Here is a 15,300-nt window from a genome sequence, read left to right on the forward strand (position 1 = left end):
TTTCCATATTCATAGATTGTCTTATTATGTGATTCATCTCTGCCGTTGCTCTCCCTGTCTCTCCAAAATAGGCTCAAATGGGTTCTTGACATTTTCTGTAATAATCAACAGCAGGTCTGCACAGACTAGACTTTAAAAATTCAGCTTTTGCAGCATCATGAAGAGAAATCACGAAACAGTAACTGTGCTGCCTTTTAGAGTTTGGAGTGTGATGGAACACCCAGATGGAGATACTTGGTCAACACCACCAATTAAGAATGCAGTGGAAAGATGAAATCATAAATTATAACTTTATCCATGGTTAAGCAGAGCCCAAGAGTTAAGAAGAAGAAAAATAGCTTCATATTAAAACCACAGCACAAGCATGGCTTCCTTTGAAGTGCTTCTTGATAAGACTGTAGCCTTACTCAGATGTTATTTAATTGCACCAATAAGTGGTCATGCATACTGACACTTGCCCCCTCCAAGAGAAGTAGAAGAAATTTGGAGTGGGAGAGACCAGTTACCGGTAGGCTAAAAGCACCCATGCAAGTAATAAACGTTGGCCTGTAGGTGGAGAGATAGAGGCAGCAAATGCACATTTGTTCAGTTACAGTACTACCATGACAATAGAGGAGAAGGAAGAATAAGAGGAGGAGCCCCAGTCCATTGTGTTTTAGTGCAGTGGAGACTCTAGTAGGCATGGGGTGTTGATGCTGAAGTAAGAACTCAGAACACTGCTATAATCTACTTTTTCTTTTGCTCTTCCAACCCACTAAGCACCAGGCTCTTTGAAACCTTATCCTTCCTGCCATATTCTTCAGAGCAGGGATTCACCATCTATCAGAGATATCCGAAGAAAAGCCAGTCTATACTGACCTGCACCTCACTGTCTAAATCCAGGTTCTTTCTCTGCAGGATAGAGATCATGGGTGAATCACAGCCTCACTTCAGATGCTTCTTGGTTTCCACATGATTGACCATAGGAGCATCCAAGGCCCCAGCAGGCATGAGAGTCAGCTGAGATTGCATGAAGTTGCAATTGGCATTATCAAGCTAGCCCTCCTCCCCTTTCAAATGCCATTACTGAATGCTTGGAGAGAGAAGTAATGATAACGAATTCTGTACTGGTCTTTGGCATCACCAATTTCTTGTTTGCTGCTGTAGGAAAAGGAATGGCTTCTTTATGATCCATAACCAGTATATGATACTCTGAGAAAATCAAGAACCTTTCGTATGCATTTGCATCCCCTAGATTACAGATGCCTTATTTTGCAGTTCTGCTGATCATGCACAGTCCCTACAGATGCTCATTAGCATAGCTGTTTTGAGATAAAGGAACACAGGGAGCAGTCTTATTTGTTTACCATGCTCAGTATTACCTCTACTGACTGGTAGTGGCTATCCAGGATTTCAGGCAGGGCTCCCCCCCCCCCCAGCCCTTCTTGGAGATGCTGGGAAATGAACCTGGGGCTTCTACATGCAAAGCACATGCTCTACCACATAGCCATGGCCATTCTCCACTATGCACCTGGTTTCCAGCACATTCTATTTTACCATGTTGTAATGACACTTAATCCTTGGGAAGGCTGCTCCTTTGGGCGAATCCTGCTTTGCTGCTTATTTCTCAAGTGAGCTAGGCTTCTCTGTTCAGACTGCTTGCTATGCATGCTTTTTCCTAGGGTGGTCACTTTAAATGCAAAAATCACTGGTTTTCTATCCTCTCTGAAAATGCTCGAGGTTTTCTTTTTAAATGAAAACAACCTAAAAACACTTAATTAGGAAACTTCCCAAATCCTCTTGGCATCTTACTTCAAACAGGAGAACAAGTCGTCTGCAGTTTAGATTTAAAATTCACATTGCTGTACTGTATTTTGATTTTCTCTGCATAAAATAATGCTGTATTCCTTTATTAAACAAACCAAATTGGACAATATTACTTGCTACACAGTCCTTTGTGATGTAAAATCATCTGCTGCTATATTATTTTAGAGTGAAACAAGTTAATTTTTCAGAAATATTGTCACATTCTTACATTAAATATTTCTTTCTGTTGCAAAATACCACTTCTGTGTACCGGTAAATCTTGATTGAATCCCAAGCCTCAGGCTCCAGCATCTTTCTAGATTAGCCAAGTGCATTGCGTCTATTTAACCATTAGCTTTTATTGAAGGATAGATGAATATCTGTCCCCCCAAGAATAGTGAATTAGCTACTTCTTTGTAGCAATGTATTCACCTTTTATTTTTACTCTTCAATGGAAATACTGTACTATAAGCCCAAGTTGCACATTACAATTGAACAGGTAATATGGTAAAATCTTAAGAAATATATAGAAAGATAGTGTAATAAATAAATTCTTGTTTTCATGTATGGAAAACCAGAAGAAGCATTCTTGAATGAAAAGTGATGGCAGTGGGTGCTACTTTCAGAATTAATAAATGATGACAAATGCATATTAATAAAACAGAAAAATAAAAGTCTGCAAAACCTGTCACTGATAACTTCAACTGGGGGGGGGAGTAATCTTTAAAAATGTTCAAAACATTTCAGTGGCAGATTTCAAAGGCAGACTTTGTTTTTTTAAAAAATTGTGTACATTTAAGCACAGCTAAAACCTTTGGACCCTAAACCTGTACAGTTTGCTATCGCTGGGGTGCAACACTATCTGAGAGCAACAGAGCAACCTAACCCCTCCCTGATGTGGATGGTGAGCTGGGATGGAGGTGGAAGGAGAAAGTTTGCTAGTGGGAAACAATTATTATTGGCACGTCTTCAAGTTGCTTAAATTAGTCAACTCTTTGATTACTGTAAACATAGTGACTTGATAACTGCCTTTTGCTACCATGCGCTCTATCATATAACCAAAGCAGAGACTACCTTTGTGGCCCCATTTATGATTTTGGGGTTATTTGTGCAGGCTTAAAAACTTGGGTCTGTTTTATTGGTTGTTTGGTTTTTTTTTGTAGAGGCAACCTCTGTTGTATAATCTCTGTAACCAAACAGTGTGAACGCCTTTAAATCTTTACTCCTACTGATGGGAGTTTGTCTCTCCCACTCGTCACTGGGTGGTTTTGAAGGCAGAACCGTCTGCTGCTAAGCTTCAACATACTTGTCTGCCTATATAATTGGGCCTCCCTCTGGAAGAAGAGTTTCTGTAGAAGACTATACCACAGTGGGGAAGATTGACCTTCTTTAGAAGGAGATACCAACAAAAATATGTTCTAACACAGTCTTATTTCACAGCTTGCATGCATTCTGTCTGCTAACGTGACACGATCACCCTGAAAGACAATCATACCTAGCAATTAAAATATTTCCATCGCCAATAGCTCAGGGAGAAACAATTAGAAACACAGGAAGAAACACAGGGTGTTGCTTTATTCTGAGTCTGACAATTGGTCCAGCTACCTAAGTATTGTCTACAATGACCAGCGGCAGCTCTCCAGAGTTTCCCCCTGTTCTAACTTGGAGATATTGAGGACTGAACCAGAGCTACACTCCTTTCCTAACAAACAGAAATTCAATAACATTGCACCACAGCAGGGAGGAAAAGAGTCTGCCTTGTACCACATCAGACCCTTGGTGAAACTAAAGCTATATTGTTTACACTGACTGACTGACTGACTGACTGACTGAAACTCCCTAGGGTTTAAACAAGAATTGTTTCAGGGCCCAATTCCTCACCTTGAATGATCTGGACCCAGCCCAACCCAGACCCTGAGATAGGGAGCTTGTACAGCCCTAGATATTTAAACCCTAATTCAGCATGATGTTGGCATGAGAAGAGGAAGAAGAGAAAGACAGAGAGGCAGGCAGAAACTCTTATCTCTGTCTCTCCACCCCACCCACCCTACATGTGTAATTGTAGGATGTGGGTGGTCCCGTGGTCTATACCATTGAGCCTCTTGGGCTTGCCGAGCAGAAAGTCGGCGGTTCGAATCCTCGCGACGGAGTAAGCTCCAGTTGCTCTGTCCCAGCTCCTGCCAACCTAGCAGTTCGAAAACACGCCAGTGCAAGTAGATAAATAGGTACCGCTGCGGCGGGAAGGTAAACGGCATTTCTGTGCACTCTGGTTTCTGTGATGGTGTTCCATTGCACCAGAAGCAGTTCAGTCATGCTGGCCACATGACCCGGAAAGCTGTCTCTGGACAAAAGCTGACTCCCTCTGCCTGAAAGCGAGATGAGTGCTGCAACCCCATAGTCGCCTTTGACTGGACTTAACTGTCCAGGGGTCCTTTACCTTTACCTTTACATGTGTAATCAGGGTTTTAAACCTAATTAAATGTGGCAAGGAGGAGCGGAAAGAAGTAGAGGCAAGAGTCTCTTGCCTGTGTCTCCTCCTCTCCCACTCTAATTGCTGTGGGTCACATGTTTAATTAGGGGCTTAAATCTTGATCAATCAGGCAGTCATCCAAACACACAGCCCTTTGACAGCCCTGAATCACTCCAGGTAAACGTAACCTGGGAGATGTCTTGGTCCGCTCCAGGCAAATATTGGATTGACCTAGATCAGTTTGGGATCCAGGATTTGTCTAGAGCCCTATTTCCTAATTTCTAGATGCTGGGGATTAAACCTGAGGTGCTCTACCACTGTGCAATGGTGAGTATATTGCTGTATATACAAGATGAAATATTGAAAGAAATAAAAACTGGCATAATATAACATCTGGACTGGATTCAGATATGGTCATAGCTGAGAGCGCTTTATTATTAGAATGGTTAGAAACAAAGAATAGAGTGAACAGTTTCAAAGGGGGTTCGGTAGTAAACAAGAAGCACTTCTGAAACACCTTTCTTGTATCTTAAAAAGCAGCAGAGCAATAGAGGAAATCAACAATGCATTGCTTCAAAAGCTCTTAGCCAGAGCAGTACCAGAGATAGGTAACTGATGTTGTAATGATAGTAACTCAAAACCAGTTCCACAACAATAGGCAACTTTTTATCTCTTTTACATTCCACCAAATACCAAGGCATGTGAAACTAAATACTTTTTTTGATCATTCCAAGGCACCAGCCAGATTCTCTACCTGACCATTAACATTATAAAATCTTAGAGACCAACTGAGTTTGTTCCTGGTATGAGCTTTCGTGTGCATGCACACTTCTTCAGATACTTCTTCTTCTTGGTATCTGAAGAAGTGTGCATGCACACGAAAGCTCATACCAGGAACAAACTCAGTTGGTCTCTAAGGTGCTACTAGAAAGAATTTTCGATTTTGTTTTGACTATGGCAGACCAACACGGCTACCCACCTGTAACTGGAATTATAAAATCTGATCTCATATGTATTCTAATAGTTAAGGCACCTCAGATGTTTATTATTGGCAGATTTCTCACATGAGAAGGAATAGCCAGAAAATGCTGGGGGATCTTCGGTTTCCACTAAACTACAGAAATGCAGGTGTGATGAAAGCACTTTGTAATTCCTACTCTACCCAAGATGTTGATATATGTATGTCATGGAGAATCTTTAACCATTCAGATGTTTGACTCCAGTTTCCGTCACCTCCTGCCATTCCCGTTCAAGATTCCAGTAGCCAAATGCCGGATTGCAACTACTATAATAGCCTGTATCATCATTGTTAACATATAACTTGCAAATTTTAGGAATACTGCCAATAAGCCGTTTTCATATAAACTAAATCTTTGGAACTACTATATTCCAAACCTGAAAGCATCAAAGCATATTGGTGGATATGATTAACAAAGTGACAGGATCCAAAATGGTCTACGCTGGCATAGTAAAGTGTTTAGACAGCAACAAGTAATGTCTGCTCTTTCAGCACAGTACATGCAGTAAAAGGTATCTTCTAAACCATGTTGGCCAATACTTTGGCCACATCACAAGAAGAGAAGACTCCCTGGAAAAGACCCTGATGCTGGGAAAGATTGAGGGCACTAGGAGAAGGGGACGCCAGAGGACAAGATGGTTGGACAGTGTTCTCGAAGCTACCAACATGAGTCTGACCAAACTGCGGGAGGCAGTGAAATACAGGAGTGCCTGGCGTGCTCTGGTCCATGGGGTCACAAAGAGTTGGAAACGACTAAACGACTAAACAACAACAAACCACGTTGGACCACATGTTGCTGTTTTTCTTCATTAACAATAGTGCAATCCTATGCATCCCTATGAATTCCACTGAGTTTAATGGGACACAACTGATGCAGCACAATCCTGTATATGTTTTCTTGTAAGTAATCCCCATTGTGTTCATGTGGCTTACTGCCAAGTAACTGCATTTTGTGATTGGAACCTGGGGAGAAATTTGATTCAGTTTGCAGTTAAAGTTGAACTTAGGAAATTTACACTTCTCGAAAACACAGCCATCTTTCAAAATTCGAACTTTTCTAAATTTTGAAGTGCAGCTCTCCAGCCAAGCAATATGCACAAAATAATATTAGGGTAAAGTATGCCTATAAATGAATATATTAGTGAAATTAACATAACCTAATGCATTATATTAGGAGAAATAGCTTGCAAAAATGTGTAAATTTGTCAAAACAGCATATGGAAGTGTGTCTGTTAGGAGAAATTCACAGTAAAATGCTGAATAATTTTTGTAAGGTGTTTAAAAGAAAAGAAATAGCAAATTGCTGCAGAAATGTACATAACTGAATTTGAGATTGGAAAAATGATAAACCGAGAGAACCAAAATTTTATTGATTTGTACATCCCCATAGGTGGCTTCCAGTTCTCAATGGAATGGCATCTAACTTAGCTAGTAATAGATGCCAAGTGGATAGAACATTTTGTTATGTTCTTGAGATGCTAGTGTGCAATGGATTGCGATGAAAGAAAAGTATGTTGTCAAGTCTTCTCTTTTTTAAGGAAAAAAAGGTTAAAGAATTTGAAAATGAAGCAAGAACACAAATATTCCGACTGACATCTGGCTATTTGGCAAACTCCCCTGGCAGACAGGTTGCCAGTTATGAAATTATCTATCTGTCTGTCAACATGGTTAGCTTGTGGAAAAGCTGTCAGATACTCTAGGCTACCTTGTAAAAAGTGTCAAACTGGAATTTGTGAAATCATGTCATTCCTTTGCCTGCTGTTAGCCAATATATAGTGAATAATATGGATGTGAATGGCATGTCCAAAACTAGGTGAATTCTGTTTTGTTTGCTTTTTTGTGCTTTTAAATATGGCTCAAATAAATCTTGGGCTCGACTGTTAAGATGACAGATAGCTACCATGGTAACAGTAAGTTGCAAAGACCTAAACCTTCATGTAGATTCCAAATGATGACATGCAGCCATTTCCTCAAAAACAGCTGTCCAAAAGTTGCTTAAATAAGCAAATTCATAGATTTATCTCCACATACCAACTCCAAAGTCTGAAGGAGTTTGAAAGGTGGCTGATGATGATATATGAATTTGGGGGAAGAAGCGCCTGTCATGGGGAGTGAGAGGTGACTCTATAAAGTTGATAAGGACTTGAAATAAATAGTTAAAGCACAACTAGAGGATTTTTTCTACACACAAAACACCCCTTTTCATCCGATTTTAATTTTTTTTTTTTTTTTTGGAATTCAATAAAGGTGCACTTTCTCTACTTGAACTAATATGCACAAACTTTTGTAATCAGTGTAATTATCACTCTTTCCAGACTTAAAATATAAATACAAATGTTTTCTTTTTGTCTTGTGCTGCAATGTTTTACAGCCAAATATCAGCATCATAAGGAGACACATGCTTTGAGACATACAGTCCTATTATTTGGAAACAAGTCATAGCCCACAGGATTCATGGTAAAATGTATTTCCTTAAATTGTAGATTTGCCCACAGAGGTTGTTTTACCGGCCCACGAGCTGCCCCTAAACTGAGCTGTGTGCTGTGCTAAACTGGCGCGGCGTGGGGACTCGCTTCCGCAGCGCCAAAAATCGCATCTGCACAGACGCCAAAAATAGCATCTGCACACGCACAGGCACCAAAAATCTCTCTCGCACAATCTGGCCCACAGCGGGATCTCCGCGGGACCAATCTGGCCCAGGCAAGATATACCTTGCTGACCGCTGGTCTAGTTGCTTCTTCAGACAGCATCATTTCCCCAGGATAGAGCTATCTGTTCCCTCTCTCAGCTCTTTTCAGAGAACAAAGGCGGTTGAACCAGTGACATTACACACTTGTGTTGATGACATCACCACCACCTCCAGCTCGGCTGTCTTCACTTTCAGTGGGGCTTATTGTGAGCAAGTAGCTCAAGTTAGACAAGATACACAGTTCGGGACAATACACACTTTACGAAATGTTCTGGAATGACGGGAGTCATTAGGAGATCTTTCACCAAGAGATAAACTTTCCTTATGTTCTCTGTGAAACACTAGGCTCTGGATTTAGACTCATATCTGAGTAGGTAGGGTGACTCCTAAAGATGAAAGGCTTCTGTTTCTTGAAGAACTGAACAAAAGAGAACAGTCTTATGGTGCACATTTTTGTCCTCAGTGTTGCAGTGGCAGGAGGAAAAAATACCTGTTCAATATTGCCCTGTTTCTGAAATCTTATCAGGTGGTGGGGTAGATAATTTGTCACCATGGCAACAGGTTGGACTAAATGGCCTTGTAGTCCTTTCTCATTCTAGGAATCCATAAACAATTTTGACACAATTCTCATCAATGGGATTAAGTTGCCTTAAGTAGTTTGTGAGTAATGTAAGATTTTTGAAGTACAGGGCTCAGGAGCATTTGCAATCATCGTATCATTTTATGCTTATTCTCTTTCTTTCTTGATTGCCTTCTTGTTGCTTGTTGTTGGGTTGGAATGACACATATAATCAAAGTAAAGAACCTTGATAAAGGTCAGGTTTCGTTTAGTTCATTGTAATAATTCCCCAGACCTTCAGCTCCTCATGCAAAGTTCAGTAAAAACAGATTAACTGGAAATGAAATGCACATGTTGGGCCTCCAATTTCTTGCAATAAGAAAAGGCCCACAATATTAAAGTTCCATATACCTTTGTTCAGGTAAGCAATCAGAATTCAATGCCAAGTCATTACTTCCCTTGCAACAAATGGGCAGGTATGATGGGAGTAGTAATCCAGCAACTTCTGGAGGACTACAAATTCCCTCATCCTGGACTATGGCATTGTATATGGGGCTCACTTTTGAAAAAGATCTGGAAACTTTCATTCATTCCAGACATGGTCACAAGGTTGCTAACTGGGACTTGGCTGTTTGAGAGCCAGCGTGGTGTACTGGTTAAGAGCGGTGGACTCATAATCTGGTGAACCGGGTTTGCTTCCCCGCTCCTCCACATGCAGCTGCTGGGTGACCTTGGGCTAGACTTCTTTGAAGTCTCTTAGCCTCACTCACCTCACAGAGTGTTTGTTGTGGGGGAAGAAGGGAAAAGGAGATTGTTAGCCGCTTTGAGACTCCTTAAGACAAGCGAAAGGCTGGGTATCAAATCCAAATTCCTCTTCTTCTTCTTCATCTTCTGCTGTCATGTAGATGTTTTCCAACTTCCAGCATACCTGGCTTTGATCTTTAAGATCAAAGAATGCATGTGTCGGAATAAGGGAATTTCCCTTAAAAAAGGGGAAAGTTGACAGCTATGGTGTCCATATGTACTTACCTGGACCTTAACATCTTTTCTGGGTGGCCTAGTAGCTAAAGGGCCTTTTCCATGGTGGCTCTCCAGCTACAACCTTCCCAGAGAGGCTCACTTGGCACCAGCCTTGATGCCATTTTGGTGCTAGGCTAAGGGCCTTCAATTTCCCCAGCCTTGTAGTTTCATATTTGTTTTAGCTACACATATGTTTGTAAGATGTTTAATTGGTTTTAATTTGTTTTAAGCTTGTTGTAAGGTGCCCTGAGGGTGTGGTCGTAAGGATGGTATATAAATATATTAATTAAAATGTAAAAATGTAAAATGCTTTTATATTTTCTTACATTGACTTCCTCGGGAGTGCAATTGTACTTCATGCAGCAACCATGTTTACTGCTGCTACAACACTGCAATAAAGACAGAAACATACTTATTGCATTCTGACTGTCATTTTTCAGGAGCTTTACCTAGAGGGTTTCTCCCCCCCCCCTTCATTTTTATTTGATTCACATCCCTTGTCTAGTATCTTTTATTCCAAGGCTATGGGTGACATTTGGTCATTTAATATATTTGAAGCAATACCTAGAGTTTGGGGGAATGTGAATAATTATGATCATTCTTATTTCAAAAACTCTGATCTATGCCCTTGTGGTCTCTCAGCTACACTCCTGAAATCATATCTTCTCTAGTCACCCACTGTCTCATCTTGGTCCCCACACGCCAATCCAGCACTCCCATCACCCTGATTTTGTGATGCCCCTCCATGGCTTCAGGACAAACACCTTCTTACCTTCAATAAATTGCTGCCAATGAACTTCACTCTTTGAGCTCCACCACCCTCTGCTGCCTGAAGCTCTCCTGCTCCCAAAAAGTGATACTGCCTCTCTCACCCTCTCAAGGGCCACATTTTCTGTGAAGGCTTTGACTTAACCTCCTAGTTCCCATCCCTTATTGCAACTAAGCCTGGAACCAAGCCTAAACATGTATAAATGAATGTACATATGGGAGCATATGGATGTATATGAGACTGTATAACAGCTGAGAGTTGCCTGTCTTTCTGTTCTGTCTGATTAAATGTTCTATGTGCTTTCAGAGGTGTAACTAGGGATTGATGAAACTGTGCCCTGCCAGGGGCGCAAAAATCATCTGTCAGACTATGGAGTGTATGATGTATTTGTGTGTGGCATTACGGCACCACTATTGTAGTGAGATCAAACACAAGAGAAGATTCCCATCCTTCTTGCACTGCCAAGTACTGATACAGCTCCTTGCCAATGGTGCAAGGGACCCTAGATACACCTCTGTGTGATTTAGGCTGCTATATTCACTTACTTGTGAGTAAGTCCCTGTTGACTCATTTTTTACTTCTTATTAGACGTACAAGATTGTACAATTAAAATCTAAGTTGGAGGTGTGTTACAGACCCACCCACCCACCCTACCTTTCATCTCTTTTTATCAAGCTAAAAGTGTTTGCCTGGTGATCCAGCTATAGAGAATCTGGAGTTGATGATACTGCAGTTGGCAGGAATAAAATATGTGCAGCTTGTGAAATATTGTCCATGGGGGGAAGTTTAGTGCAAATGCCACAGAATGCCATAACAGGGGATTTCTTTTCTTTTCTTCTTCTTTTTTTAAATGAAGCTATTCACCAGTCTATTATGGTTTTTGGCATAGATGGGAAAGAGTCAGAAATGGAATCCCTTCATCAATGCCGTATCACACTTGCAATATTTTGTTTGTTTGTAGTGATGTATCAGATTCCAGTTGCCTCTTCACCTCATCTTCTGAGTTGAACAATTGCCTGCAGAAAACTGATACGTATAAAGAGAGGTAAGCTTCCATTCAATTTTTAAAGAAGGTATTTGACACCTGGACGTCTAGAAGCATGAACACTCACTATAAAGCCAGATCAGAAGCTTAAAGTAGGTAACAATACATTATAATCTCTGTAATGCACTGCATATTATAAACTACACAAAGTATTCCCCTCCCTGTCTGCATGACATTTTCAACAGTGACAGGCAACACTTAGCAATTAAAATATCAGGATGAGAGCTTCAACAAGTGCATGCCATGTCCTGGTAACTGGATGCAATGATGACCAGCTGGCAATTGCTTTTAGTAGTGGAATCTCCAAAATCCTAAACACATTAACCAAACATGCATGAAGAAGAAGAAGAAGAAGAAGAAGAAGAAGAAGAGGAGGAGGAGGAGGAGTTTGGATTTGATATCCCGCTTTATCACTACCCGAAGGAGTCTCAAAGCGGCTAACATTCTCCTTTCCCTTCCTCCCCGACAACAAACACTCTGTGAGGTGAGTGGGGCTGAGAGACTTCAAAGAAGTGTGACTAGCCCAAGGTCACCCAGCAGCTACATGTGGAGGAGTGGAGACACGAACCCGGTTCCCCAGATTACGAGTCTACCGCTCTTAACCACTACAGCACACTGGCTCTCATACCACTAGCTCAGTATTGTCTGCTCACTAGGGATCTCTAGCAGACGTTTTTGTCAGCCTTCCCATGGAAATTGATGGACCTAAGTGAATTATGTTATGGAACAGCATTCCCAGAAAGACTTAGCTGGCACCATCTTTGTGATCTTTGGGGCAGCTATGAGAAGGCGGGGACCTTCATTCTTAGCAACTGCTTCATGGGGGCAAGACGTAGCATAGAAGAGCTGCTGTGCTTATTAGACCTGACACTCCGCCAAGTCTGTGCAGATCACGTTTTTGCTACTAAAGAGTTAACTCCAACTTGCACTGCCAGCTTGCTCCTAACAGAGATTCACACTTCAGGTGTTTACTGCATCACTAAAGTAGCATCACACTAGTATTCGCTGCAGTAAATATGATAATTGCATAAAGTGTGAGGTGTCCTAGGCTTTAAACTTAAATGCAAATATCCTCCGTGGCATCAAAAGAACTTGCTGCTAGAAATCCTACTTTCTTTTCCTTTTCTTCAAAAAAAAATCTTCCCAGTTGCCCTTTGAAATATTAATCTAAATATCACCGCATACAAAAATGTAGTCCTCTCACATTCTAACACCTGTGAATTATAAATGGTTGGGTCTAATTACTCTGATGCTTCTCCTTTAGCCTCCTTCCCACTTTCCACCTTGTTGTAGCATCCTTGTCATTTGGATTCAGTCCCTTCTTTAATACCTTTGCTGCTTTGGCATCTGTATGCTCTTCCCATTTATTTGAGGAAGCTGCGATAGGAAAAAAAAAGTGTGTGTGTGTGTGGAGGGGGTTGGGAAACCTATCAGTAACTAAGTCCTTCTCAGCTGCCAAACACATGAAAAATGATTTAGCTGAGGAAACCTCAGCTCCATTCTGGATTCACAGCACAGATGTGTACTTAATGTAACCTGTTTGAGTGCCTGGCATTATTTAGATAAATGTGCAAAGGGTATGGTACAAATGCACTAAATTTATAATCCAAGCAGCTCCTCTTAAGCATTCTTTACAAACCACATTCGTTCATTGGCTGCTATTACATTTTCATGTCAGATGCTTTCCCTTTGTTTTTCATTTATTCATCCTCTGGAACATTTTCGGAACCTTAAGGGCAACATCCACCATAATTAAACCCTTTAAAAACAACAGGAGGGAGGGGAGTTTAAATACATGTTTGTTACTCTCCCACTGAAATCAGTGTTTCTTCAAAATACTTGGCTTTGGTGGATTGTGCCCTCCATATCTGAAAAGATGCACAATTTTCCCAATAAAAACAGCACTTGGGGAGATACTTGGTACAGTGGACTTCAGGGCCATTCACTTTGAAGTCATCATTCCAAATACAGCCATTTAAACTTAAATCAGCACTGTTATACCCTAACAACTACATAGTTGCTTGACTCCCAGTGGAAATCTATGTCTACTAACAACATAAAACTTCCTCTATGGCTGGAATTTGTTGGCATTTTTGTTGACTGTCTCAGAGTAGCAACACAGCTGAATGCCTATAAAAACAGAATTGAACACATCTTAAACTGAGGAACTTAAATCAATTGCACTAACGCATGGCTGTACATGTTGTCTCAGTAAAGACAAGTCCATATTCATGGTGTCCAGATTTAAGCTTTGTTGATGAAGCTGACACTTCCTTCAAATTACAAAGCCTTAAAAAAAACACATAAAGAGCTGTTGAATTGTGGTTTCTGGAATGTGGCAAATGCAATACCAAAAAATATGTAACATATAAAGTTGTACTTTATTTTTTTCATGCTTTTTTTTTTAAAAAAAAATGCACATTACTTGGGAAATGGGGTGGAGCAGATATATAACATCAATGTATGCAAATTAGCACAAACCAAATTTAGACCAATCTGTCTGTCCCTATCACAGGTAAAACACCTTAGATCTTGTGTAACCAAGTTGGTTCCCCCCAAAATGTTGCCAGAATACGGCTCCTATCATCCTTGACCATTGGTCACGCTGGCTGGGGCTGATGGGAGCTGGAGTCCAGTGAAACAGATACATATCCAAGAATTTGTGAAGTGACTTTGAATAATTAAAATTTCTCCATTATGCATTGACACCATTCAAACTACGAAGAGTGCCTATTGCTTGGAAAGAAGCAGAACTAAGTACAATTCAACATTTTATTCAATGTATCGCTGAGTGAATCCTCTATGGTTTGCTATGCTTATTTAAATCATCTAACTGCCAGCTCTAGATGTTTGGATGCCTGCTGGTATTCCAGCAAGAAGAGCCATTGGAGCCAGTGTTGGCAGTAATCGGAGCCACCTCATCGTTATCCAGTAGTAGGAAGCCAACAAGCTAGCAACAGACAGCTGGTGCAGCCTAATATAAGCTATCTGTACTCCTGACTATCAACACACAGAGTACCAGCTGCGCAGAAACATCAATTCTACAACTGATTTGGATTTGCATACCAAATATGTGCCTCATATTACCCCAAATCTTGTTAATTAATCCTGATGAAATCATAATGAATAGTACATTGACAGTAATGGAAGCGGATGAGATGAATTTGAGCCCCCCCTCCCCCCGAAATACGAGACATAGCTGCACAAGCTGGATTTGGGATCTAGCAATCCTAGAAGTGAACAACAATGATAAGCATGAGATCTCAGTTGTTTATGACACTGTCTGAATGGGACTCTCTGCTCTCCTTCTCCAACCTTCTGCACTCTCCCTAGGCCACATGCCCTCTCTCCAGGAAAATATTTGCAACAATATCTTTATTTGTCAAAACTGCATAAAAATGTGTATATCTGGAGAAATTTGCACTAACATGCTGACAAATTTCCGTGACGATTTTTTTTTAAAAAAATAAATAAGTCACAAATTGCTGTGGAAATGTGGAGAAAAGAGAAACTGAAATAAAACAGATTCATCCATTCATAGTTGTACCTCAATATTTTGACTACTCAGTCTCAAGAGTTCTGCTCTTCAGAACACAAAGCCTCACTAGTAGCTGGAGCTTCATAAAATGTAAAGAAAAAAGAGGTTATTCTGTGGTAGTACTGTCTTTTAGCATCCATTGGCACCATCCTAAATTGTGTCTGCCTCCCAAGCAACAATCTTAACCTTACTTGTTATAGTTACAGGTGGGTAGCCGTGTTGGTCTGCCATAGTCGAAACAAAATAGAAAATCTTTCTGAAGAAGTGTGCATGCACACGAAAGCTCATACCAAGAACAAACTCAGTTGGTCTCTAAGGTGCTACTGGAAAGAATTTTCTATTTTGTTTCTTCCTTGTTATGTCTTTGAGGCTATCTTGCTGTTCTCTTTCAAAAGAACTACACCAAC

At 40.7% G+C, this 15,300-nt stretch overlaps 1 long non-coding RNA gene across 1 annotated transcript in view; it reads left to right on the forward strand.

Annotated features, from left to right (window-relative positions):
* Positions 1-13,911, forward strand: part of LOC117054412 — a 37,630-nt gene extending 23,719 nt beyond the window's left edge. The window contains exons 2-3 of the long non-coding RNA XR_004427489.1: positions 11,272-11,355; positions 13,871-13,911. This is a non-coding gene — a long non-coding RNA (uncharacterized LOC117054412). The remainder of the gene's footprint in view (positions 1-11,271; positions 11,356-13,870) is intronic.
* Positions 13,912-15,300: the final 1,389 nt, after the last annotated feature.

Source organism: Lacerta agilis, chromosome 10, assembly GCF_009819535.1.
Source record: "Lacerta agilis isolate rLacAgi1 chromosome 10, rLacAgi1.pri, whole genome shotgun sequence".
Lineage (NCBI taxonomy): Eukaryota > Metazoa > Chordata > Lepidosauria > Squamata > Lacertidae > Lacerta > Lacerta agilis.